Below are 26,750 nucleotides of genomic sequence, written 5' to 3'. Positions count from 1 at the left end.
GATCGGGGGGCCGGGGGGTGTGCGTACATGATGTGCGATGGGTGCTGGTACATGGCCCTTATATTGGCCCTCTATCCCTCATCAAGCCTCGAGAACCCACACCCCTTTAAAGAGCAGTTGAGATTTTACAGGTTTACTGCCAGTAGCCATTAAAGTGTCTGAAATGGGGACACTTTTTTTAAATGGTCACAAAATCTTGTACACATCGAGTTTTTAGCCGAATCTTTATGTGCATGCCAAAAAAAATACAAGGATCACATCTACCAAGTTTGGGAACAAAAGTCTTTCCGAAAAAATTTTAAAAATTCCCAAACCGTAAAAAGTTTTGAAAATCATGAAAAATAGAAAACGAGTCGTCTTGCCATGAAACTTCACGTGAAGGCTTAAGGGACCATTGTATGAATTTACAAGCCATAAAAATGGCATTGGAACACAAAAATATGAAGATGTGCCTAAACCCACCTACCATCCTATCGATCCACGACTTGCGCATCCCGTCTCTCTGGCTGACGTAGTGCCCGTCTACCCGCTCGCACGCCTACTCGTTTTGTCGATTGGCTTAGGCATACGTAGTTCATTCCTAAGCTAAGATCAGACCAGACCGAGGGTTACGATAGCAGGATCAACAGCATTCAGAAGGGGAACCGGTTGATCCCCAGCTTGCGCATCCCGCCCCTCTGGCTGGCTCAGCGCCCGCACGCTCGTTTCGTGGGTTGACTTAGGCATGCGGAGTTCATTCCCAGTCTAAGCATACGGAGTTCATTCCCAGTCTAAGATTGGATCGGACCGAGCATTGCGACAACACATACTGGGCTCGGGCATGTGCTGGTGTCGCATTTTTCTTCGTCGGGGCACCATCACCGGAGCATCACCGGAGAACCTGACCGGCGACATTGGGCTTCCGACGATCGGGGGGGCCGAGGGGGGTCTGCGCACATGATTTGCGATGGGTGCTGGTACTTGGCCCTTATCTTGGCCACCTATCCTTCATTAAACCTCGAGAACTCACACCCCCTTAAAGAGCATTTGAGATGTTACAGGTTTGCGGCCAGTAGCCATTAAAGTGTCTGAAATGGTGACACTTGTTTCAAATGGTCACAAAATCTTGTACACTTTGAGTTTTTAGCTTAATTTTTTTGTGCATGCCAACAAAAATACAAGGATCACGTATACCAAGTTTACGGCCAAAACTCCTTCCGAAAAAATTTTAAAAAATCTCGAACCGCAAAAAGTTTCAAATGTCGTGAAACATAGAAAACGAGTCGTCTTGCCATGAAACTTCACATGAAGGCTTAAGGGACCATTTTATGAATTTACAAGCCATAAAAATGGCATTGGCACATAGAAATATGAAGATGTGCCTAAACCCACCTACCACCCTATCGATCCACAGCTTGCGCATCCCGTCTCTCTGGCCGGTGTAGTGACCACCCGCCCGCCCGCCCGCTCGTTTCTTCGGTTGGCTTAGGCATACGGAGTTCATTCCCAGTCTAAGATCAGACCGGACCGAGGGTTGCAGCAGCAGGATCGACAGCACAATGAGGGGGACCCAGTAAATCCCCGGCTTGCGCATCCCACCCCTCTGGCCTGCTGAGCGCCCGTACGCTTGTTTCGTGGGTTGGCTTAGGCATACGGAGTTCATTCCTAGTCTAAGCATACGGAGTTCATGACCAGTTCAAGATCAGACTGGACCGAAGGTTGCGACAGCACATGCTGGGCTCGAGCATGTGCTGGTGTCGCATTTTTCTTCGTCGGGGCACCATCGTCGGAGCATCACCGGAGAACCTGACTGGCGGCATTAGGGTTCCGACGATCGGGGGGGCCGGGGGGGTTTGCGCACATGATGTGAGATGGGTGCTGGTACTTGGTCCTTATATTGGCCCCCTGTCCCTCATCAAACCTCGAGAACTCACACCCCCTTAAAGAGCATTTGAGATTTTACGAGTTTGCTGCTAGTAGCCATTAAAGTGTCTAAAATGGGGACACTTTTTTCAAATGGTCACAAAATCTTGTACACTTTGAGTTTTTAGCTGAATTTTTTTGCGCATGCCAAAAAAAATACAAGGATCACGTCTACCAAGTTCATGACCAAAACTCCTTCTAAAAAAATTTTAAAAAATCTCGAACCGTAAAAAGTTTCAAAAGTCGTGAAAAATAAAAAATGAGTCGTCTTGCCATGAAACTTCATGTGAAGGCTTAAGGGACCATTATATGAATTTGCAACCCATAAAAATGGCATTGGCACACAGAAATATGAAGATGTGCCTAAACCCACCTACCATCCTATCGATCCACGACTTGCGCATCCCGTCTCTCTGGCCGACGTGGACCCAGCCTGCCCGCCCGTTCGTTTCGTCGGTTGGCTTAGGCATACAGAGTTCAATCCCATTCTAAGATTGGACCAGACCGAGGGTTACGGCAGCAGGATCAGCAGCATGCTGAGGGGGACCCGACTTATCCCCAGCTTACGCATCCCACCCCTCTGGCCGGCTGAGCGCCCGCACGCTCATTTCGTGGGTTGACTTAGGCATACGAAGTTCATTCCTAGTCTAAGCATACGGAGTTCATTCCCAGCTTAAGATAGGACCGGACCGAGGTTACGGCAGCACATGCTGGGCTCAGACATGTGCTGGTGCTACATTTTTCTTCGTCGACGCACCATCGCCGGAGCATCCCCGGAGAACCTGATCGGCGGCATTGGGGTTCCTGTGATCGGGGGGGCCGGGGGGTTTGCGCACATGATGTGCAATGGGTGCTGGTACTTGGCCCTTATATTGGCCCCCTATCCCTCATCAAACCTCGAGAACTCACACCCCCTTAAAGAGCATTTGAGATTTTATAAGTTTGCTGCCAGTAGCCATTAAAGTGTCTAAAATGGGGACACTTTTTCCAAATGGTCACAAAATGTTGTACACTTCGAGTTTTTAGCTGAATTATTTTGTGCATGCCAAAAAAAATACATGGATCACGTCTACCAAGTTTGGGGCCAAAACTTCTTCCGAAAAAATTTAAAAAAATCTCGAACCGAAAAAAGTTTCAAAAATCGTGAAAAATAGAAAACGAGTCGTCTTGCCATGAAACTCCACGTGAAGGCTTAAGGGATCATTGTATGAATTTGCAAGCCATAAAACTGGCATTGGCATGCAGAAATATGAAGATGTGCGAAACCCACCTACCACCCAATCGATCCGTGGCTTGCGCATCCCGTCTCTCTAGCCGGCGTCGTGCCCGCCCGCCCACCAACCCGCTCATTTCGTCAGTTAGCTTAAGCATACGAAGTTCATTCCCAGTCTAAGATCAGATCAGATCGAGGGTTTCGATAGCAGGATCGGCAGCACGTAGAGAGGGACCCGGTCGATCCCCGGCTTGCGCATCCCGCCCTTCTGGACGGCTGAACACCCACACACTCGTTTCATGGGTTGACTTAGGCATATGGAGTTCATTCCTAGTCTAAGCATATGGAGTTCATTCCCAGACTAAGATCGGACCGGACCAAGGGTTGCGACAACACTTGCTGGGCTCGGGCATGTGCTGGTGCTGCATTTTTCTTCGTCAGGGCACCTTCGCCGGAGCATCGCCGAAAAACCTGATCGGTGGCATTGGGGTTCCGACGATCGGGGGGGCCGGGGGGGAGTGTGCGCACATGATGTGCGATGGGTGCTGGTACTTGGCCCTTATATTGGCCCCCTATCCCTCGTCAAACCTCGTGAACTCAAACCCCCTTAAAGAGCATTTGAGATTTTGCAGGTTTGCTGCCAGTAGCCATTAAAGTGTCTGAAATAGGGACACTTTTTTCAAATGGTCACAAAATCTTGTACACTTCGATTTTTTAGCTGAATTTTTTTGTGCATGCCAACAAAAATACAAGGATCACATCTACTAACTTTGGGGGAAAAAATACTTCCGAAAAAATTTTAAAAAATCCAAAACCGCAAAAAGTTTCAAAAATCATTAAAAATAAAAAACGAGTCGTCTTGCCATCAAACTTCATGTGAAGGCTTAAGAGACAATTGTATGAATTTACAAGCCATAAAAATGGCATTGGCATGCAGAAATATGGAGATGTGCCTAAACCCACCTACCACCCTATCGATCCACGGCTTGCGCATCCCGTCTCATTGGCGGGCGTAGTGCCCGCCCACCCGCCCGCTCGTTTCGTCAGTTGGCTTAGGCATATGGAGTTCATTCCCAGTCTAAGATCTGACCGAACTGAGGGTTCCGGTAGCAGGTTCGACAACACATAAAGGGGGACTCGACTGATCCCCTACTTGCCCATCCTGCCCCTCTGGCTGGCCGAGCGCCCGCACGCCCATTTCGTGGGTTGACTTAGGCATACGGAGTTCATTCCCAGTCTAAGATCAGACCAGACTGAGGGTTGTAGCAGCACATTCTGGGCTTGGGCATGTGCTGGTGCTGCATTTTTCTTCGTCAGGGCACCATCGCCGGAGCATCGCCGGAGAACCTGATCGGCGGCATTGGGGTTCCGACGATCGGGGGGGTCGGGAGGGAGTGTGCGCACATGATGTGCGATGGGTGCTGGTACTTGGCCCTTATATTGTCCCCCTATCCCTCATCAACCTCGAGAACTCATACCCCCTTAAAGAGCATTTGAGATTTTACAGGTTTGCTGCCAATAGGCATTAAAGTGTCTGAAATGGGGACACTTTTTTCAAATGGTCACAAAATCTTGTACACTTCAAGTTTTTAGCTGAATTTTTTTGTGCATGTCAACAAAAATACAAGGATCATGTCCACCAAGTTTGGGGCCAAAACTCCTTCCAAAAAAATTTTAAAAAATCTTGAACCCCAAAAAGTTTCAAAAATCATGAAAAATAGAAAATGAGTCGTCTCGCCATGAAACTTCACGTGAAGGCTTAAGAGACCATTGTATGAATTTACAAGCCATAAAAATGTCATTGGCACACAGAAATATGAAAATGTGCCTAAACCCACCTACCACCCTATTGATCTACGGCTTGCGCATCCCGTCTCTCTGGCCGGCGTAGTGCCCACCCGCCCGTCCACCCGCTCATTTCGTCGGTTGGCTTAGGCATACAGAGTTCATTCCCAGTCTAAGATTGAACCGGACTGATGGTTGCAGCAGCAGGATCAGCAGCACACAGAGAGGGACCCAGTTGATCCCCGGCTTACGCATCTCGCCCCTCTGGCCGGCTGAACACCTACACGCTCGTTTCGTGGGTTGACTTAGGCATACGGAGTTCATTCCCAGTCTAAGCATACGGAGTTCATTCCCAGTCTAAGATCAGAACAGACCGAGGGTTGCAGCAGCACATGCTGGGCTCAGGCATGTGTTGGTGCCACATTTTTCTTCGTCGGGGCACCATCGTCGGAGCATCGTCGAAAAACCTGACCGACGGCATTGGGGTTTCGACGATCCGGGGGGGTGTCCGCCCATGATGTGCGATGGGTTCTGGTACTTGGCCCTTATATTGGTCCTATCCCTCATCAAACCTCCAGAACTCACACCCCCTTAAAGAGCATTTGAGATTTTACAGGTTTGCTGCCAGTAGCCATTAAAGTATCTGAAATGGGGACACTTTTTTGAAATGGTCACAAAATCTTGTTCACTTCGAGTTTTTAGCTGAATTTTTTGTGCATGCCAACAAAAATACAAGGATCCCGTCTACCAAGTTTGGGGACAAAACTCATTCCAAAAAAATTTTAAAAAATCATGAACCGCAAAAAGTTTCAAAAATCGTGAAAAATAGAAAATGAGTCATCTTGCCATGAAACTTCACGTGAAGGCTAAAAGGACCATTGTATGAATTTACAAGCCATAAAAATGACATTGTCACACAGAAATATGAAGATGTGCCTAAACCCACATACAACCCTATCGATCCACAGCTTGCGAATCTCGTCTCTCTAGCCGACGTAGTGCCCGCCCGCTCATTTCGTCGGTTGGCTTAGGCATACGGAGTTCATTCCCAATCTATGATCGGACCAAACCGAGGGTTACGGCACACAGAGAGGGCCCGGTCGATCCCCGGCTTGCGTATCTTGCCCCTCTAGCTGACTGAGCACCCGCATACTCGTTTCGTGGGTTGACTTAGGCATACGGAGTTCGTTCCCAGTCTAAGCATACAGAGTTCATTCCCAGTGTAAGATTGGACTGGACCAAGGGTTACGACAGCACATGCTGGGCTCGGGCATGTGTTGGTGCTGCATTTTTCTTCACCGAGGCACCATCGCCAGAGCATCGTGGGAGAACCTGACCGGCAGCATTGGGGTTCCGGCGATCGGGAGGGCCGGGGGGTGTGTGCACATGATGTGCGATGGGTGCTGGTACTTGGCCCTTATATTGGTCCCCTATCCCTCATCAAATCTCAAGAACTCACACCCCCTTAAAGATCATTTGAGATTTTACAGGTTTGCTGCCAGTAGACATTAAAGTGTCTGAAATGGGGACACTTTTTTCAAATGGTCACAAAATCTTGTACACTTCGAGTTTTTAGCTGAATTGTTTTGTGCATGCCAACAAAAATACGAGGATCACATCTACCAAGTTTGGGGCCAAAAGTACTTCTGAAAAAATTAAAAAAAATCTCGAATCGTAAAAAGTTTCGAAAATCATGAAAAATAGAAAACGAGTCGTCTTGCCATGAAACTTCACGTGAAGGCTTAATTGACCATTATATGGATTTACAAGCCATAAAAATGGCATTGGCATGCAGAAATATGTAGATGTGCCTAAACCCACCTACCACCCTATCGATCCAAGGCTTGCGTATCCCGTCTCTCTAGCCAGCGTAGTGCCCGCCCGCTCGCCCGCCCGTTCGTTTCGTCGGTTGGCTTATGCATACGGAGTTCATTCCCAGTCTAAGATTGGATCGGACCTAGGATTGCGGTAGCACAATCGGCAGCACGTAGGGGGGGACCCGACCGATCCCCGGCTTGCGCATCTCACCCCACTGGCAGGTTGAGCACCCGCACGCTCGTTTCGTGGGTTGACTTAGGCATACGGAGTTCATTCGCAATCTAAGGATACGGAGTTCATTTCCAGTCTAAGATTGGATGGGATCGAGGATTGCGGTAGCACATGCTCGGCTCGGGCATGTGTTGGTGCCGCATTTTTCTTCACCAGGGCACCATCGTCGGAGCATCGTCGGAGAACCTGACCGACGTCATTGGGGTTCTGATGATCGGGGGCGTCGGGTGGGGGTGTGCGCACATGATGTGCGATCGGTGCTGGTACTTGGCCCTTATATTGGCCCCCTATCCCTCATCAAACCTCGAGAACTCACACCCCCTTAAAGAGCATTTGAGATTTTACAGATTTGCTGCCAGTAGCCATTAAAGTGTCTGAAATGGGGACACTTTTTTCAAAATGGTCACAAAATCTTGTACATTTCGAGTTTTTAGCTGAATTTTTTTGTGCATGCCAAAAAAAAATACAAGGATCACGTCTACCAGGTTTGGATCCAAAACTCCTTCCGAAAAAATTTTAAAAAATCATGAACCGTAAAAAGTTTTGAAAAACGTGAAAAATAGAAAACGAGTTGTCTTGCCATGAAACTTGACGCAAAGGCTTAAGGGGCCATTGTATGAATTTACAAGCCATAAAAATGGCATTGGCACGTAAAAACATGAAGATGTGCTGAAACCCGCCTACCACCCTATCGATCCACGGCTTGCGTATCCCGTCTCTCTAGCTAACGTAGTGCCCGTCCAACTGCCCGCCCGCTCGTTTCGTCAGTTGGCTTAGGCATATGGAGTTCATTCCCAGTCTAAGATCGGACCGGACTGAGGGTTGCGGTATTAGGATCGACAGCACGCAGAGGGGGACCCGGTTGATCCCCGACTTGCGCATCCCGCCCCTCTAGCCAGCTGAGTACCCGTACGCTCGTTTTGTGGGTTGACTTAGGCATACGGAGTTGATTCCCAGTCTAAGCATACGGAGTTCATTCCCAGTCTAAGACTGGACTGGACCGAGGGCTGTGGCAGCACATGCTGGACTCGGGCTTGTGTTTGTGCCGTATTTTTCTTCGTCGGGGCACCATCACTGGAGCATCGTCGGAGAACCTGACCTGCGGTATTGGGGTTTCGACGATCGAGGGGCCGGGGTCACAACATCTTTTACACTTCGAGTTTTTAGCTGAATTTTTTTGTGCATGCCAACAAAAATAAAAGGATCACGTCTAACAAGTTTAGGGCCAAAAATCCTTCTGAAAAAATTTTAAAAAGTCCCGAACCGTAAAAAGTTTCAAAAATCGTGAAAAATAGAAAACGAGTCGTCTTGCCATGAAACTTCACGTGAAGGCTTAAGGGAACATTGTATGAATTTACAAGCCATAAAAATGGCATTGGTATGCAGAAATATGAAGATGTGCCTCAACCCACCTACCACCCTATCGATCCACGGCTTGCGCATCTCGTATCTCTGGCCGGCGTAGTGCCGGCCCACCCGCCCGCCCATTCGTTTCATCGGTTGGCTTAGGCATACAGAGTTCGTTCCCAGTCTAAGATTAGACTGGACCGAGGGTTGCAGCAGCAGGATCAACAGCACGCAAAGGGGGACGTGACTGATCCCTGGCTTGTGTATCCCGCCCCTCCAGCCGGCTGAGCGCCCGCACGCTCATTTCGTGGGTTGACTTAGGCATACGGAGTTCATTCCCAGTCTAAGCATACGGAGTTCATTCCCAGTCTAAGCATACGGAGTTCATTCCCAGTCTAAGATCGGACCGGACCGAGGGTTCCGACAGCACATGCTAGGCTTGGGCATGTGCTGGTGCCGCATTTTTCTTCACCGGGGCACCATCGCCGGAGCATCACCGGAGAACCTGACCGACGGCATTGGGGTTCCGACTATCGGGGGGCCAGGGGGTGTGCGCACTTGATGTGCGATGGGTGCTGGTACTTGGCCCTTATATTCGCCCCCTATCCCTCATCAAACCTCGAGAACTCACACCCCCTTAAAGTGCATTTGAGGTTTTACAAGTTTGCTACTAGTAGCCATTAAAGTGTCTGAAATGGGGACACTTTTTTCAAATGGTCACAAAATCTTGTACATTTCGAGGTTTTAGCTGAATTTTTTTGTGCATGCCAAAAAAAATACGAGGATCACGTCTACCAAGTTTGGGGCCAAAACTCCTTCCAAAAAATTTTTAAAAAATCCTGAACCGTAAAAAGTTTCAAAAATCGTGAAAAAGAGAAAACGAGTCGTCTCGCCATGAAACTTCACGTGAAGGCTTAAGGGACCATTGTATGAATTTACAAGCCAAAAAAATGGCATTGGCACTTAGAAATATGAAGATGTGCATAAACCCACTTACCACCCTATCGATCCACGACTTGCGCATCTCGTTTCTCTGGTCGGCATAGTGCCCACCCGCCCGCTCGTTTCGTCGAATGGCTTAGGCATACGGAGTTCATTCCCAGTCTAAGAATGGGATAGACTGAGGGTTGCGGTAGCAGGATCGGCAGCACATAGAGGGGGACCCTGTCGATCCCCGGCTTGCGCATCCCACCCTTCTGGCCGGTTGAGCGCCCGCACGCTTGTTTCTGGCGTTGACTTAGGCATACGAAGTTCATTCCCAGTCTAAGCATACGATGTTAATTCCCAGTCTAAGATCGGACCAGACCAAGGGTTGCAGCAGCACTTGCTGGGCTTGGGCATGTGCTGGTGCCGCATTTTTCTTCGTCGAGGCACCATTGTCGGAGCATCGCTGGAGAACCTGACCGGCGGCATTGGGGTTCCGGCGATCGGGGGGGCCGGGGGGGTGTGCGCACATGATGTGTGATGGGTGCTGGTACTTGGCCCTTATATTGGCCCCCTATCCCTTATCAAACCCCGAGAACTCACAACCCCTTAAAGAGCATTTCAGATTTTACAGATTTGCTGCCAGTAGCCATTAAAGTGTCTGAAATGGGGACACTTTTTTCAAATGGTCACAAAATCTTGTACACTTTGAGTTTTTAGTTGAATTCTTTTGTGCCGCCAACAAAAATACAACGATCACGTCTGCCAATTTTGGGGCCAAAACTCCTTCCAAAATACTTTTAAAATCTCTCGAGCCAAAAAAGCTTCAAAAATCATGAAAAATAGAAAATGAGTCGTCCTGCCATGAAACTTCACGTGAAGGCTTAAGGGACCATTGTATGAATTTACAAGCCATAAAAATGGCATTGGCATGCAAAAATATGAGGATGTGCCTAAACCCACCTACCACCCTATCGATCCACGGCTTGCGTATCCTGTCTGTCTGGCCGGCGAAATGCCCGCCCGCCCGCCCGCTCGCTCGTTTCATCGGTTGGCTTAGGCATACGGAGTTTATTCCCTGTCTACAATTGGACCAGACTGAGGGTTGCAGCAGCAGGATCAGTAGCACGCAGAGGGGGACCCGACCTATCCCCGGCTTGCGCATCCCGCCCCTCTGACCGGTTGAGCGCCCTCACGCTCGTTTCGTGGGTTGACTTAGACATACGGAGTTCATTCCCAATCTAAGCATACAAAGTTCATTCCCAGTCTAAGATCAGACTGAACCAAGGGTTACGGTAGCACATGTTGGGCTCGGGCATGTGCTGGTGTCACATTTTTCTTCGTCGGGGCACCATCGCCGGAGCATCGTCGGAGACCTGACCGGCGGCAATGGGGTTCTGGCGATCGAGGGGGTCGGGGGGGGTGTAAGCACATGATGTGTGATGGGTTCTGGTACTTGGCCCTTATATTGGTCCCCTATTTCTCATCAAACCTCGAGAACTCACACCCCCTTAAAGAGCATTTGAGATTTTACAGGTTTGCTGCCAGTAGCCATTAAAGTGTTTGAAATGGAGACACTTTTTTGAAATGGTCACAAAATCTTGTACACTTTGACTTTTTAGCTGAATTGTTTTGTGCATGCCAACAAAAATACAAGGATCACGTCTACCAAGTTTGGGGCCAAAACTCCTTCCGAAAAAATTTTAAAAAATCTCGAACCGTAAAAAGTTTTGAAAATCGTGAAAAATAAAAAACGAGTCGTCTTGCCATGAAACTTCACGTGAAGGCTTACGGGACCATTGTATGAATTTACAAGCCATAAAAATGGCATTGGCATGCAAAAATATGAAGATGTGCCTAAACCCACCTACCACCCTATCGATCCACGGCTTGCGCATCCCGTCTCTCTGGTCGGCGTAGTGCCCGCCCGCCCCTCCCGCCTGCTTGTTTCATTGGTTGGCTTAGGTATACGCAGTTGATTCCCAGTCTAAGATCGGACTGGACCGAGGGTTGTGGCAGCACATGCTGGGCTCGGGCATTTACTGGTGCTATATTTTTCTTCGTCGGGGCACCATCGCCAGAGCATCATCGGAGAACTTGACCGACGGCATTGGGGTTCCGACGATCGAGGGGTGTGCGCACATGATGTGCGATGGGTGCTGGTACTTGGCTCTTCTATTGGCCCCCTATCCCTCATCAAATCTCAAGAACTCATACCCCCTTAAAAAACATTTGAGATTTTACAGGTTTGCTGCCAGTAGCCATTAAAGTATTTAAAATGGGGACACTTTTTTCAAATGGTCACAAAATCTTGTACACTTCAACTTTTTAGCTGAATTGTTTTGTACATGCCAACAAAAATACAAGGATCACGTCTACCAAGTTTGGGGCCAAAACTCGTTTCGAAAAAATTTTAAAAAATCTCGAACCGCAAAAAGTTTTGAAAATTGTGAAAAATAAAAAATGAGTCGTCTTGCCATGAAACTTCACCTGAAGGCTTAAGGGACCATTGTATGAATTTACAAGCCATAAAAATGGCATTGGCATGCAGAAATATTAAGATGTGCCTAAGCCCACCTACCACCCTATCGATCCACGGCTTGCGCATCCCATCTCTCTGATCGGCTTAGTGCCCGCCCGCCCCTCCCGCCTACTTGTTTCGTTGGTTGGCTTAGGCATACGCAGTTCATTCCCAGTATAAGATCGGACCGGACCGAGGGTTGCAGCAGTAGGATTGGCAGCACGGAAATGGGGACCCGTCCGATCCCCGACTTGCGCATCTCACCCCTCTGGTCGGCTGAGCACCCGTAAGCTCATTTGGTGGGTTGACTTAGGCATACGGAGTTCATTTCCAGTCTAAGTGTACGGAGTTCATTCCCAGTGTAAGATCGGACCGAATCAAGGGTTGCGACAGCACATGCTGGCTCGAGCATGTGCTGGTGCCTCCTTTTTCTTCGTCGGGGGACCATCGTCGGAGCATTGCCACAGAACCTGACCGACGACATTGGTGTTCCGGCGATCGGGGCAGCCGGGGGGGGATGTGCGCACATGATGTGTGATGGGTGCTAGTACTTGGCCCTTATATTGGACCTCTATCCTTCATCAAACCTCGAGAACTCAGACCCCCTTAAAGAGAATTTGAGATTTTACAGGTTTGCTGCCAGTAGCAATTAAAGTGTTTGAAATGGGGACACTTTTTTCAAATGGTCACAAAATCTTATACACTTCGAGTTTTTAGCTGAATTTTTTTATGCATGCCAAAAAAAATACAAGGATCACGTCTACCAAGTTTGGGGCCAAAACTCCTTCCAAAAAAATTTTAAAAAATCCGAAACCAAAAAAGTTTCAAAAATCGTGAAAAATAGAAAACGAGTCGTCTTGCCATGAAACTTCACGTGAAGGCTTAAGGGACCATTGTATGAATTTACAAGCCATAAAAATGGCATTGGCACGTAGAAATATGAAGATGTGCCTAAACCCACCTACCACCCTATTGATCCACGACTTACGCATCCCGTCTCTCTGGCCGGCATAGTGCCCACCCGTCCGCCCGCCCGCTCGTTTTGTCGGTTGGCTTAGGCATACGGAGTTCATTCCCAGTCTAAGATCAGATCAGACCGAGAGTTGCGGCAACAGGATCGGTAGCACATAGAGGGGGACTCGGTCAAATCCTCGGCTTGCGCATCTCGCCCCTCTAGCCGACTGAGCGCCCGTACGCTCGTTTCGTGGTTGACTTAGGCATACGGAGTTCATTCCCAGTCTAAGCATACGGAGTTCATTCTCAGTCTAAGATCGGACTAGACTGAGGGTTACAGCAGCTCATGCTGGTCTCAGGCATGTGCTGGTGTAGTATTTTTCTTCGCTGGGGCTCCATCCCGAAGCATCACCGGAGAACCTGGCCGACGGCATTTGGGTTCCGATGATCGACGGGGCCGGGGGGTGTGCGCACATGATGTGCGATGGGTGCTGCTACTTGGCCCTTATATTGGCCCCCTATCCTTCATCAAACCTCGAGAACTCAAACCCCCTTAAAGAGCATTTGAGATTTTACAGGTTTGCTGCCAGTAGCCATTAAAGAGTCTGAATGGGGACACTTTTTTCAAATGGTCACAAAATCTTGTACAATTCAAGTTTTTAGTTGAATTTTTTTGTGCATGCCAAAAAAAATACAAGGATTATGGCTACCAAGTTTGGGGCCAAAACTCGTTTTGAAAAAGTTTTTAAAAATCCCGAACAACAAAAAGTTTCAAAAATCATGAAAAATAGAAAAGGAGTCGTCTTGCCATGAAACTTCACGGGAAGGCTTCAGGGACCATTGTATGAATTTATAAGTCATAAAAATGGCATTGGCAGGCAGATATATGAAGATGTGCCAAAACCCACCTACCACCCTATCAATCAACGGCTTGCGCATCCCGTCTCTCTGGCCGACGTAGTGCCCTAACCGCTCATTTCATCGATTGGCTTAGGCATACGGAGTTCATTCGTAGTCTAAGATCAAACTAGATCAAAGGTTGTGACAGCAGGATCGGCAGCACGCAGAGGGGGACCCGACCGATCCCCGGTTGGCTCATCCCTTCCCTCTGGCCGGCTGAGCGTCCGCACGCTTATTTCGTGGGTTGACTTAGGCATACGGAGTTCATTCCCAATCTAGGCATATGGAGTTCATTCCCAGTCTAAGATCAGACCAGACCGAGGGTTGGGCAGCACATGCTGGGCTCGGGCATGTGCTGGTGCCGCATTTTTCTTCATCGGGGCACCATCGTCGGAGCATCGTCGGAGAACCTGACCGACGGCATTAGGGTTTCGACGATCGGGGGGCCGGGGGGTGTACGCACATGATGTGAGATGGGTGCTGGTACTTGGCCCTTATATTGGCCCCTTATCCCTCATCAAACCTTGAGAACTCACACCCCCGTAAAGAGCATTTGAGATTTTACAGGTTTGCTGCCAGTAGCAATTAAAGTGTCTAAAATGGGGACACTTTTTTCAAATGGTCACAAAATCTTGTTCCTTTCGAGTTTTTAGCTGAATTTTTTTGTGCATGCCAACAAAAATACAAGGATCACATCTACCAGGTTTGGGGGAAAAACTCCTTTCGAAAAAATTTTAACAAACCCCGAACCGTAAAAAGTTTTGAAAATCATGAAAAATAGAAAACGAGTCGTCTTGCATAGAAACTTCACGTGAAGGCTTAAGGGACCATTGTACGAATTTACAAGCCATAAAAATGGCATTGGCATGTAGAAATATGAAGATGTGCCTAAACCCACCTACCACCCTATCGATCCACGACTTGCGCATCCCGTCTCTCTGGTCGACGTAGTGCCCGACCGCCTGGCCACCCGCAAGCACGTTTCATCTGTTGGCTTAGGCATACGGAGTTCATTCCTAGCCTAAGATTAGACTAGATCGAGGGTTACGGTAGTAGGATCAGCAACAAGTAGAGGGGGACCCGATCGATCTTTGGCTTGCGCATCCCGCCCCTCTGGATGGCTGAGCGCCCACACGCTCTTTTCATGGGTTAACTTAGGCATACGGAGTTCATTACCAGTCTAAGCATACGGAGTTCATTCCCAGTCTAAGATCAGACTAGATCGAGGGTTGCGGCAGCACATGCTGGGCTTGGGCATATGTTGGTGTCGCATTTTTCTTCGTCAGGGTACCATCGCCGGAGAACCCGACCGGCGGCATTGGTGTTCCAGCGATCGGGGGGCTGGGGGGTGTGCGCACATGATGTGCGATGGGTGCTGGTACTTGGCCCTTATATTGGCCGCCTATCCCTCATCAAACCTCGAGAACTCACACCCCCTTAAAGAGCATTTGAGATTTTACAGGATTGCTTCCAGTAGCCATTAAAGTGTCTGAAATGGGGACACTTTTGAGAAATGGTCACAAATCTTGTACACTTCGAGGTTTTAGCTGAATTTTTTTGTGCATGCCAACAAAAATACAAGGATCACGTCTACCAAGCTTGGGGCCAAAACTCCTTCTGAAAAAATTTTAAAAAATCTCGAACTGTAAAAAGTTTCAAAAATCATGAAAAATAAAAAATGAGTCATCTTGCCATGAAACTTCACGTGAAGGTTTAAGGGACCGTTGTATGAATTTACAATCCATAAAAATGGCATTGGCACTTAGAAATATGAAGATGTGCCTAAACCCACCTACCACCCTATCGATCCACGGCTTACACATCTGATCTTTTTGGCCGGCGTAGTGCCCGCCCGCCCGCCCGCTCATTTTGTCAGTTGGCTTATGCATACGGAGTTCATTCCCAGTCTAAGATCGGATGGAACCGAGGGTTACAGCAGCACATGCTGGGCTCGGGCATGTGCTGGTGCCGTATTTTTCTTCGCTGGGGCACCATCGTCGGGGTTCCAGTGATCGGGGGGGCCAGGGGGTGTGCGCACATGATGTGCGGTGGGTGCTGGTACTTTGCCCTTATATTGGCCCCCTATCCTTCATCAAACCACGAGAACTCACACCCCCTTAAAGAGCGTTTGAGATTTTACAGGTTTGCTGCCAGTAGCCATTAAAGTATTTGAAATGGGGACACTTTTTTCAAATGGTCACAAAATCTTATACACTTCGAGTTTTTAGCTGAATTCTTTTGTCCACACCAAAAAAAGTACAAGGATCACGTCTACCAAGTTTGGGGCCAAAACTCCATCCGAAAAAATTGTAAAAAATCCCGAACCGTAAAAAGTTTTAAAAATCATGAAAAATAGAAAACGAGTCCTCTTGACATGAAACTTCGCGTGAAGTCTTAAGGGACCATTGTATGAATTTACAAGCCATAAAAATGGCATTGGCATGGAGAAATATGAAGATGTGCCAAAACCCACCTACCACCCCATCGATCCACGGCTTGCGCATCCCGTCTTTCTAGCCGGTGTGGTGCCCGCCCGCCCGCCCGCTCGTTCATTTTGTCGGTTGGCTTAGGCATACGGAGTTCATTCCCAGCCTTAGATCAGACCAGAGTGAGGGTTACGGTAGTAGGATCAGCAGCATGCAGAGGGGGACCCGACCGATCCTCGGCTTGCGCATCCTGCCCCTCTGGCCGGTTGAGCACCCGCACGCTCGTTTCGTGGGTTGACTTAGGCATACGGAGTTCATTCTCAGTCTAAGCATACGGAGTTCATTCCCAGTCTAAGATCGGACCGGATCGAGGGTTGCGGCAGCACATGCTGGGCTCGGGCATGTGTTGGTGCCGCATTTTTCTTTGTCGGGGCACCATCGTCGGAGAACCTGACCGACGGCATTGGAGTTTCGGCGATCGGGGGGCCGGGGGGGTGTGTGCACATGATGTACGATGGGTGCTGGTACTTGGCCCTTATATTGGCCCCCTATCCCTCATCAAACCTCAAGAACTCACACCCCCTTAAAGAGCATTTGAGATTTTACAGGTTTGCTGCCAGTAGCCATTAAAGTGTCTGAAATGGGGACACTTTTTCAAATGGTCACAAAATCTTGTATACTTCAAGTTTTTAACTAAATTTTTTTATACGTGCCAAAAAAAATACAAGGATCACATCTACAAAGTTTGGGGCCAAAACTCCTTTCAAAAAAATTTTAAAAAATCCCGACTCGTAAAAAGTTTCAAAAATCGTGAGAAATAGAAAATGAGTCGTCTTGCCATGAAACTTCACGTGAAGGCTTAAGGGACCATTTTATGAATTTACAAGCCATAAAAATGGCATTGGCACGCTGAAATATGAAGATGTTCCTAAACCCACGTACCACCCTATCGATCCATGGCTTGCGCATCCCGTCTCTCTGGCCGGCGCAGTGCCCGCCCGCCCGCCCGCTCATTTCATCGGTTGGCTTAGGCATATGGAGTTCATTCCTAGTCTAAGATTGGACCAGACCGAGGGTTGCGGCAGCATGTAGAGGGGCACCCGACCGATCCCCAGCTTGTGCATCCCGCCCCTCTGGCCGGCTGAGCACCCGCACGCTCGTTTCGTGGGTTGACTTAGGCATACGGAGTTCATTCCCAGTCTAAGCACACGAAATTCATTCCCAGTCTAAATTAGATCAGACCGAGGGTTGCGGTAGCACATGCTAGGCTCGGGCATGTGTTGGTGCTGCATTTCTCTTCGTCGGGGCACCATCGTCGGTGCATCGCCGGAGAACTTGACCGACGGCATTGGGGTTCTGATGATCGAGGGGGCCGGGGGGGGTGTGTGCACATGATGTGCGATGGGTGCTGGTTCTTAGCCCTTATATTGGCCCCCTATCCGTCATCAAACCTCGAGAACTCACACCCCCTTAAAGAGCATTTGAGATTTTACAGGTTTGCTGCCAGTAGCCATTAAAGTGTCTGAAATGGGGACACTTTTTTCATATGGTCACAAAATCTTGTACACTTCGAGTTTTTAGCTGAATTTTTTGTGCATGCAAAAAAAAATACAAGGATCACATCTACCAAGTTTGGGACCAAAAATCCTTTCAAAAAAATTTTAAAAAATCCCGAACCATAAAAAGTTTCAAAAATCGTGAAAAATAAAAAATGAGTCATCTTGCGATGAAACTTCACGTGAAGGCTTAAGGGACCATTGTATGAATTTACAAGCCATAAAAATGGCATTGGCATGGAGAAATACGAAGATGTGCCAAAACCCACCTACCACCCCATTGATCCACGGCTTGCGCATCCCGTCTTTCAGGCTAGTGTGGTGCCCGCCCGCCCGCCCTCTCGCTTGTTTTGTCGGTTGGCTTAGGCATACGGAGTTCATTCCCAGCCTAATATCATACCAAACCAAGAGTTACGGTAGTAGGATCAGCAGCACGCAGAGGGGGACCCGACCGATCCCCAACTTGTGCATCCCACCCCTCTGGCCGACGGAGCACCCGCACTCTCGTTTCACGGGTAGACTTAGGCATACGGAATTCGTTCCCAGTCTAAGCATACGGAGTTCATTCCCAGTCTAAGATCGGACTAGATTAAGGTTTGCGGCAGCACATGCTAGGCTCGAGCATGTGTTGGTGCCATATTTTTCTTCATCAGGGCACCATCATCGGAGCATCGCCGGAGAACCTGACCGGCGGCATTGGGGTTCCGACGATCGGGAGGGCCGGGGGGGTGTGCGCACATTATGTGTGATGGGTGCTGGTATTGGCCCCTATATTGGCCCCCTATCCCTCATCAAACCTCAAGAACTCACACCCCCTTAAAGAGCATTTGAGATTTTACTGGTTTGCTGCCAGTAGCCATTAATGTGTTCGAAATGGGGACACTTTTTCCAAATGGTCACAAAATGTTGTACACTTCGAGTTTTTAGCGAAATTATTTTGTGAATGCCAAAAAAAATAAAAGGATAACGTCTACCATGTTTGGGGCCAAAACTCCTTTCGAAAAAATTTTAAAAAATCCCGACTCGTAAAAAGTTTCAAAAATCATGAAAAATAGAAAACGAGTCGTCTTGCCATGAAACTTCACGTGAAGGCTTAAGGGACCATTGTATGAATTTACAAGCCATAAAAATGGCATTGGCATGCTGAAATATGAAGATGTGCCTAAACCCACCTACCACCCTATCGATCCACGGCTTGCACATCCCGTCTCTCTGGCCGGCGTAGTGCCCGCCCGCCTGCCCGCTCATTTCGTCGGTCGGCTTAGGCTTATGGAGTTCATTCCCAGTCTTAGATCAGACCAGAGTGAGGGTTACGACAGTAGGATCTGTAGCACGCAGAGGGGGAACCGATCGATCCCCGGCTTGCGCATCCTGCCCCTCTTTCCGGCTGAGCACCCGTACGCTCGTTTCATGGGTTGATTGAGGCATACAAGGTTTATTCCCAGTCTAAGCATACGGAGTTCATTCCCAGTCTAAGATCGGACCGGACTGAGGGTTGCGGCAGCACATGCTGGGCTCCAGCGTGTGTTGGTGCCGTATTTTTCTTCGTCGGGGCACCATCGTCGGAGCATCGCCGGAGAACCTGACCGACGGAATTGGGGTTCCGACGATCGGGGGGCCGGGGGTGTGCGCACATGATGTGCGAGGGGTGCTGGTACTTGGCCCTTATATTGGCCCCCTATCTCTCATCAAACCTCGAGAACTCACACCCCCTGAAAGAGCATTTGAGATTCTACAGGTTTGCTGCCAGTAGCCATTAAAGTATCTAAAATGGGGACACTTTTTTCAAATGGGCTCAAAATGTTGTACACTTTGAGTTTTTAGCTAAATTTTTTGTGCTTTCCAACAAAAATAAAAGGATCATGTCTACCAAGTTTGGGGCCAAAACTCCTTCCGAAAAAATTTTAAAAAATCACGAACCGTAAAAAGTTTCAAAAATCGTGACATATAGAAAATGAGTTGTCTTGCCTTGAAACTTCACGTGAAGGCCTAAGGGACCATTGTATGAATTTACAAGCCATTAAAATGGTATTGGCATGCAGAAATATGAAGATGTGCCTAAATCCACCTACCACCCGTCTCTCTAACCGGCGTAGTGCCCGCCCGCCCGTCCGCTCATTCCGTCGGTTGGCTTAGGCATACGGAGTTCATTCCCAGTCTAAGATCAGATCAAAGCGAGGGTTGTGGCAGTAAGATCGGTAGCATGCAGAGAGGGACCCGGTCGATCCTCGGCTCGCGCATCCAGCCCCTCTGGCTGGCTGAGCACCCGCACGCTCATATCGTGGGTTGACTTAGGCATACGGAGTTCATTCCCAGTCTAAGCATACGGAGTTCATTCCCAGTCTAAGATCGGATTGGACCGAGGGCTGCGGCAGCACATGCTGGGCTCAGGCATGTGTTGGTGCCGCATTTTTCTTCGTCGGGCACCATCGTCGGAGCATCACCGGAGAACTTGGCCGACGACATTGAGGTTTCGACGATCAAGGGGGCTGGGGGTGTGCGCACATGATGTGCGATGGGTGCTGGTACTTGGCCCTTATACTAGGCCCCTGTCCCTCATCAAACCTTGAGAACTCACACCCCCTTAAAGAGCATTTGAGATTTTACAGGTTTGCTGCCAGTAGCCATTAAAGTGTCTGAAATGAGGACACTTTTTTCAAATGGTCACAAAATCTTGTACACTTTGAGTTTTTAGCTGAATTTTTTTATGCATGCCAAAAAAAAAAAAGGATCATGTCTACCAAGTTTGGGGCCAAAACTCCTTCTGAAAAAATTTTAAAAAATCCAGAACCACAAAAAGTTTCAAAAATCGTGAAAAATGGAAAACGAGTCGTCTTGCCATTAAACTTCACGTGAAGACTTAAGGGACCATTGTATGAATTTACAAGCCATAAAAATTGCATTGGCATGCAAAAATATGAAGATGTGCCTAAACCCACCTACCACCCGTCTCTCCAGTCGGCGTAGTGCCTGCCCGCCTGCCCGCTCGTTCCATCGGTTGGCTTAGGCATACGGAGTTCATTCCCAGTCTAAGATTAGACCGGAGTGAGGGTTGCGGCAGCAGCATTGGCAGCATGCAAAGGAGGACCGGCCGATCCCTGGCTTGCGCATCCTGCCCCTCTGGCCGGCTGAGCACCCGCACGCTCGTTTCGTGAGTTGACTTAGGCATACGGAGTTCATTCCCAGTCTGAGCATATGGAGTTCATTCCCAGTCTAAGATCGGACCAGACTGAGGGTTGTGGCAGCACATGTTGGGCTCGGGCATGTGTTGGTGCTGCATTTTTCTTCGCCAGGGCACCATCGTCGAAGCATCACCGGAGAACCTGACTGACAGCATTGGGGTTTCGACGATCCGGGGGCCGAGGGGTGTGCGCACATGATGTGCGATGGGTGCTGGTACCTGGCCCTTATATTGGCCCCCTATCCCTCATCAAACCTTGAGAACTCACACCCCTTTAAAGAGCATTTGAGATTTTACAGGTTTGCTGCCAGTAGCCACTAAAGTGTCTGAAATGGGGACACTTTTTTCAAATGGGCTCAAAATCTTGTACACTTCGAGTTTTTAGCTGAATTTTTTTGTGCTTGCCAAAAAAAATAAAAAGATCATGTGTACCAAGTTTGGGGCCAAAACTCCTTCCAAAAAAATTTTAAAAATTCCCGAACCGCAAAAAGTTTCAAAAATTGTGAAAAATAGAAAATGAGTCGTCTTGCCATGAAACTTCACGTGAAGGGTTAAGGGACCATTGTATGAATTTACAAGCCATAAAAATGGCAGTGGCATGCAGAAATATGAAGATGTGCCTAAACTCACCTACCACCCGTTTCTCTAGTCGGCGTATTACCTGCTCGCTCGTTCCGTCGGTTGGCTTAGGCATACGGAGTTCATTCCTAGTCTAAGATCAGATCGAGTGAGGGTTGCAGCAGCAGGATCGGCAGCATGCAGAGGGGGACCCGGCCGATCCCCGGCTTATGCATCTCGCCCCTCTGGCCAGCTGAGCACCCGCACGCTCGTTTCGTGGGTTGACTTAGGCATACGGAGTTCATTCCCAGTCTAAGCACACAGAATTCATTCCCAGTCTATATCAGACCAGACCGAGGGTTACGGTAGCATATGATGGGCTCGAGCATGTGTTGGTGCCGCATTTTTCTTCACCGGGGCACCATCGTCGGAGCATCACTGGAGAACCTGATCAACGGCATTGGGGTTTCGATGATCGAGGGGGCCGGGGGGGTGTGCGCACATGATGTGTGATGGGTACTGGTTCTTGGCCCTTATATTGGCCTCTTATCCCTCATCACACCTCAAGAACTCACACCCCCTTAATGAGCATTTGAGATTTTACAGGTTTGCTGCCAGTAGCCATTAAAGTGTCTGAAATGGGGACACTTTTTTCAAATGGTCACAAAATCTTGTACACTTCGAGTTTTTAGCTGAATTTTTTTTTTTGCATGCCAAAAAAAATACAAGGATCACGTCTACAAAGTTTGGGTCAAAACTCCTTTCGAAAAAATTTTAAAAAATCTCGAACCGCAAAAAGTTTTGAAAATCGTGAAAAATAGAAAATGAGTCGTCTTGCCATGAAACTTAACGTGAAGGCTTAAGGGACCATTGTATGAATTTACAGGCCATAAAAATGGCATTGGCATGCAGAAATATGAAGATGTGCCTAAACCCACCTACCACCTTATCGATCCATGCTTGCGGATCCCGTCTCTCTGGCCGGTGTAATGCCTACCCGCCCGCCGCCTGCTCGTTTCGTCAGTTGGGTTACGACAGCAGGATCAGTAGCATGCAGAGGGGAACCCGACTGATCCCTGGCTTGTGCATCCCGCCCTTTTGGCCGACTGAGCACCCGCACGCTTGTTTCGTGGGTTGACTTAGGCATACAGAGTTCATTCACAGTCTAAGCATACGGAGTTCATTCCTAGTCTAAGACCGGATCAAATCGAGGGTTGCGGCAGCACATGCAGGGCCTGAGCATGTGTTGGTGCCACATTTTTCTTCGTTGGGGCACCATTGTCGGAGCATCGCCGGAGAACCTGACCGACGACATTGGGGTTCCGACGATCAGGTGAGCCGGGGGGTGTGCGCACATGATGTGCGATAGGTGTCGGTACTTGGCCCTTATATTGGCCCCCAATCCCTCATAAAACCTCGAGAACTCACATCCCCTTAAAGAGAATTTGAGATTTTACAGGTTTGCTGCCAGTAGCCATTAATGTGTCTAAAATGGGGACACTTTTCTCAAATGGTCACAAAATCTTGTACACTTCGAGTTTTTAGCTGAATTTTTTTTGTGCACGCCAACAAAAATAAAAGGATCACGTCTACCAAGCTTGGGGTCAAAATTCCTTCCGAAAAAATTTTCAAAAATCCCGAACCACAAAAAGTTTCAGAAATCGTGAAAAATAGAAAACGAGCCATCTTGCCATGAAACTTAACGTGAAGGCTTAAGGGACCATTGTACAAATTTACAAGCCATAAAAATGGCATTGGAAAGTAGAAATATGAAGATGTGCCTAAACCCACCTACCACCCTATCTATCCACGGCTTGCGCATCCTGTCTCTTTGGCCGGCGTAGTGCTCGCCCACCCGCTCGTTTCGTCAGTTGGCTTAGGCATACGGAGTTCATTCCTAGTCTAAGTTCAGACCAGACCGAGGGTTGCGGTAGCAGGATCGATAGCACGCAGAGGGAGACCCGACCTATCCTTGGCTTACGCATCCCACCCCTCTGGTCGACTGAGCACCCGCACGCTCCTTTCGTGGGTTGACTTAGGCATACGGAGTTCATTCCCAGTCTAAGATTGGACTGGACCGAGGGTTGCGGCAGCACATGCTGGGCTCGGGCATGTGTTGGTGTTGCATTTTTCTTCGCTGGGGCACCATCGTCGGAGAACTTGATCGACGACATTGGGTTTTCGACAATCGGGGGGGCCGGGGGGGTGTACGCACATGATGTGCGATGGGTGCTGGTACTTGGCCCTTATATTGGCCCTCTATCCCTCATCAATCCTCGAGAACTCACACCCCCTTAAAGAGCATTTGAGATTTTACAGGTTTGCTGCCAGTAGCCATTAAAGTGTCTAAAATGGGGTCACTTTTTTCAAATGGTCACAAAATCTACAAGGATCACGTCTACCAAGTTTGGGGCCAAAACTCCTTTAGAAAAAATTTTAAAAAAATCCCGAACCGTAAAAAGTTTCAAAAATCTTGAAAAATAGAAAACGAGTCATCTTGCCATGAAACTTTACGTGAAGGCTTCAGGGACCATTGTATGAATTTACAAGCCATAAAAATGACATTGGAACGTAGAAATATGAAGATATGTCTAAACCCACCTACCACCTTATCGATCCACGGCTTGCGCATCCCGTCTCTCTGGCCAGCATAGTGCCCGCCCGTCCGTCCGCCCGCTCGTTTTGTCGGTTGGCTTAGGAATATGGAGTTCATTCCCAGTCTAAGATTGGACCGAACCGAGGGTTGCGGCAATAGGATCAGTAGCACGTAGTGAGGGACCCGGCCGATCCCCGGCTTGCGCATCCTTCCCCTCTGGCCGGCTGAGCACCCGCACGCTCATTTCGTGGGTTGACTTAGGCATACGGAGTTCATTCCCAGTTTAAGCATACGGAGTTCATTCCCAATCTAAGATCGGACCAGACCACGGGTTGCGGCAGCACATGCTGGGCTCGGGCATGTGTTGGTGTCGCATTTTTCTTCGTCGAGGCACCATCACCAAAGAACCTGACCAGCGATATTGGGGTTTCGACGATCGAAGGGGCCGGAGGGGTACGCACATGATGTGTGATGGGTGCTGGTACTTGGCCCTTATATTGGCCCCCTATCCCTCATCAAACCTCAAGAACTCACACCCCCTTAAAGAGCATTTGAGATTTTACAGGTTTGCTGTCAGTAGCCATTAAAGTGTTTGAAATGGGGACACTTTTTTCAAATGGTCACAAAATCTGGTACACTTCGAGTTTTTAGCTGAATTTTTTTGTGCATGCCAAGAAAAATACAAGGATCATGTCTACGAAGTTTCGGGCCAAAAATCCTTCCGAAAAAATTTTAAAAAATCTCAACCCGTAAAAAGTTTCAAAAATTGTGAGAAATAGAAAACGAGTCATCTTGCCATGAAACTTCACGTGAAGGCTTAAGGGACCATTGTATGAATTTACAAGCCATAAAAATGGCATTGGCACGTGGAAATATGAAGATGTGCCTAAACCCACCTACCACCCTATCGATCCACGGCTTACGCATCCCGTTTCTCTGGCAGACGTAGTGCCTGCCCGCCCACGCGCCCGCTCGTTTCGTCGGTCGGCTTAGGTTTACGGAGTTCATTCCCTGTCTTAGATCAGACCAGAGTGAGGGTTACGGCAACAGGATCAGCAGCACATAGAGGGGGACCCGACCGATCCCCGGCTTGCGTATCCTGCCCCTCTGGCCGGTTGAGCACCCACACGCTCGTTTCATGGGTTGACTTAGGCATACGGAGTTCATTCTCAGTCCAAGCATAGGGAGTTCATTCCCAGTCTATGATCAGACCAGACCGAGGGTTACGGCAGCACATGCTAGGCTCGGGCATGTGTTGGTGCCGTATTTTTCTTCGTCAGGGCACCATGGCCGGAGCACCTGACCGACGGCATTGGATTTTCGGCGATCGGGGGGGCCGAGGGGTGTGCGCACATGATGTGTGATGGGTGCTGGTACTTGGCCCTTATATTGGCCCCCTACCCCTCATCAAACCTTGAGAACTCACACCCCCTTAAAGAGCATTTGAGATTTTACAGGTTTGCTGCCAGTAGCCATTAAAGTGTCTAAAATGGGGACACTTTTTTCAAATGTCACAAAATCTTGTACACTTCGAGTTTTTAGCTGAATTTTTTTATGCGTACCAACAAAAATACAAGGATCACATCTACGAAGTTTGGGGCCAAAACTCCTTCCAAAAAAATTTTAAAAAATCCCAACTCGCAAAAAGTTTCAAAAATCATGAGAAATAGAAAATGAGTCGTCTTGCCATGAAACTTCACGTGAAGGCTTAAGGGACCATTGTATGAATTTACAAGCCATAAAAATGGCATTGGCACGCTGAAATATGAAGATGTGCCTAAACCCACCTACCACCCTATCGATCCATTGCTTGCGCATCCTGTCTCTCTGGCCGACGTAGTGCCCGCCCACCCGCCCACCCGCTCGTTTCGTCGGTTGGCTTAGGCATACGGAGTTCATTCCCAGTCTAAGATCAGACCGGACTGAGGGTTGCGGCAGCAGGATCGGCAGCATGTAGAGGGGGACCTGGTCGATCCTCGGCTTGTGCATCCCGTCCCTCTGGCCGGTTGTACGCTCGTTTCGTGGGTGGACTTAGGCATACGGAGTTCATTCTCAATCTAAGCATACGAAATTCATTCCCAGTCTAAATCAGACCAGACCGAGGGTTGCGGTAGCACATGCTGGGCTCGAGCATGTGTTGGTGCCGTATTTTTCTTCGTCGGGGCACCATCGTCGGAGCATTGCCGGAGAACCTGACCGACGACATTGGGGTTTCGGTGATCGAGGGGGCCAGGGGGGTGTGCGCACTTGGTGTGCGATGGGTGCTGGTTCTTGGCCCTTATATGGGCCCCCTATCCCTCATCAAACCTCGAGAACTCACGCCCCCTCAAAGAGCATTTGAGATTTTACAGGTTTGCTGCCAGTAGCCATTAAAGTGTCTGAAATGGGGACACTTTTTTCAAATGGTCACAAAATCTTGTACACTTCGAGTTTTTAGCTGAATTTTGTTGTGCATGCCAAAAAAAATACAAGGATCACGTCTACCAAGTTTGGGGCCAAAACTCCTTTCAAAAAAATTTTAAGAAATCCCGAACCACAAAAAGTTTCAAAAATCGTGAAAAATAGAAAACAAGTCGTCTTGCCACGAAACTTCACGTGAAGGCTTAAGGGACCATTGTATGAATTTACAAGCCATAAAAATGGCATTCGCATGGAGAAATATGAAGATGTGCCAAAACCCACCTACCAACCCATCGATCCACGGCTTGCGCATCCCATCTTTCTGGCCGATGTGGTGCCCGCCCACTCGTTTTGTCGGTTAGCTTAGGCATATGGAGTTCATTCCCAGCCTAAGATCAGACCGAACCGAGGGTTGCGGTAGTAGGATCGGTAGCACGC

Source organism: Durio zibethinus, chromosome 5, assembly GCF_047325235.1.
Source record: "Durio zibethinus cultivar Kanyao isolate XHJ-2024 chromosome 5, ASM4732523v1, whole genome shotgun sequence".
Taxonomy (NCBI): domain Eukaryota; kingdom Viridiplantae; phylum Streptophyta; class Magnoliopsida; order Malvales; family Malvaceae; genus Durio; species Durio zibethinus.
This window is presented reverse-complemented; position numbering follows the sequence as displayed.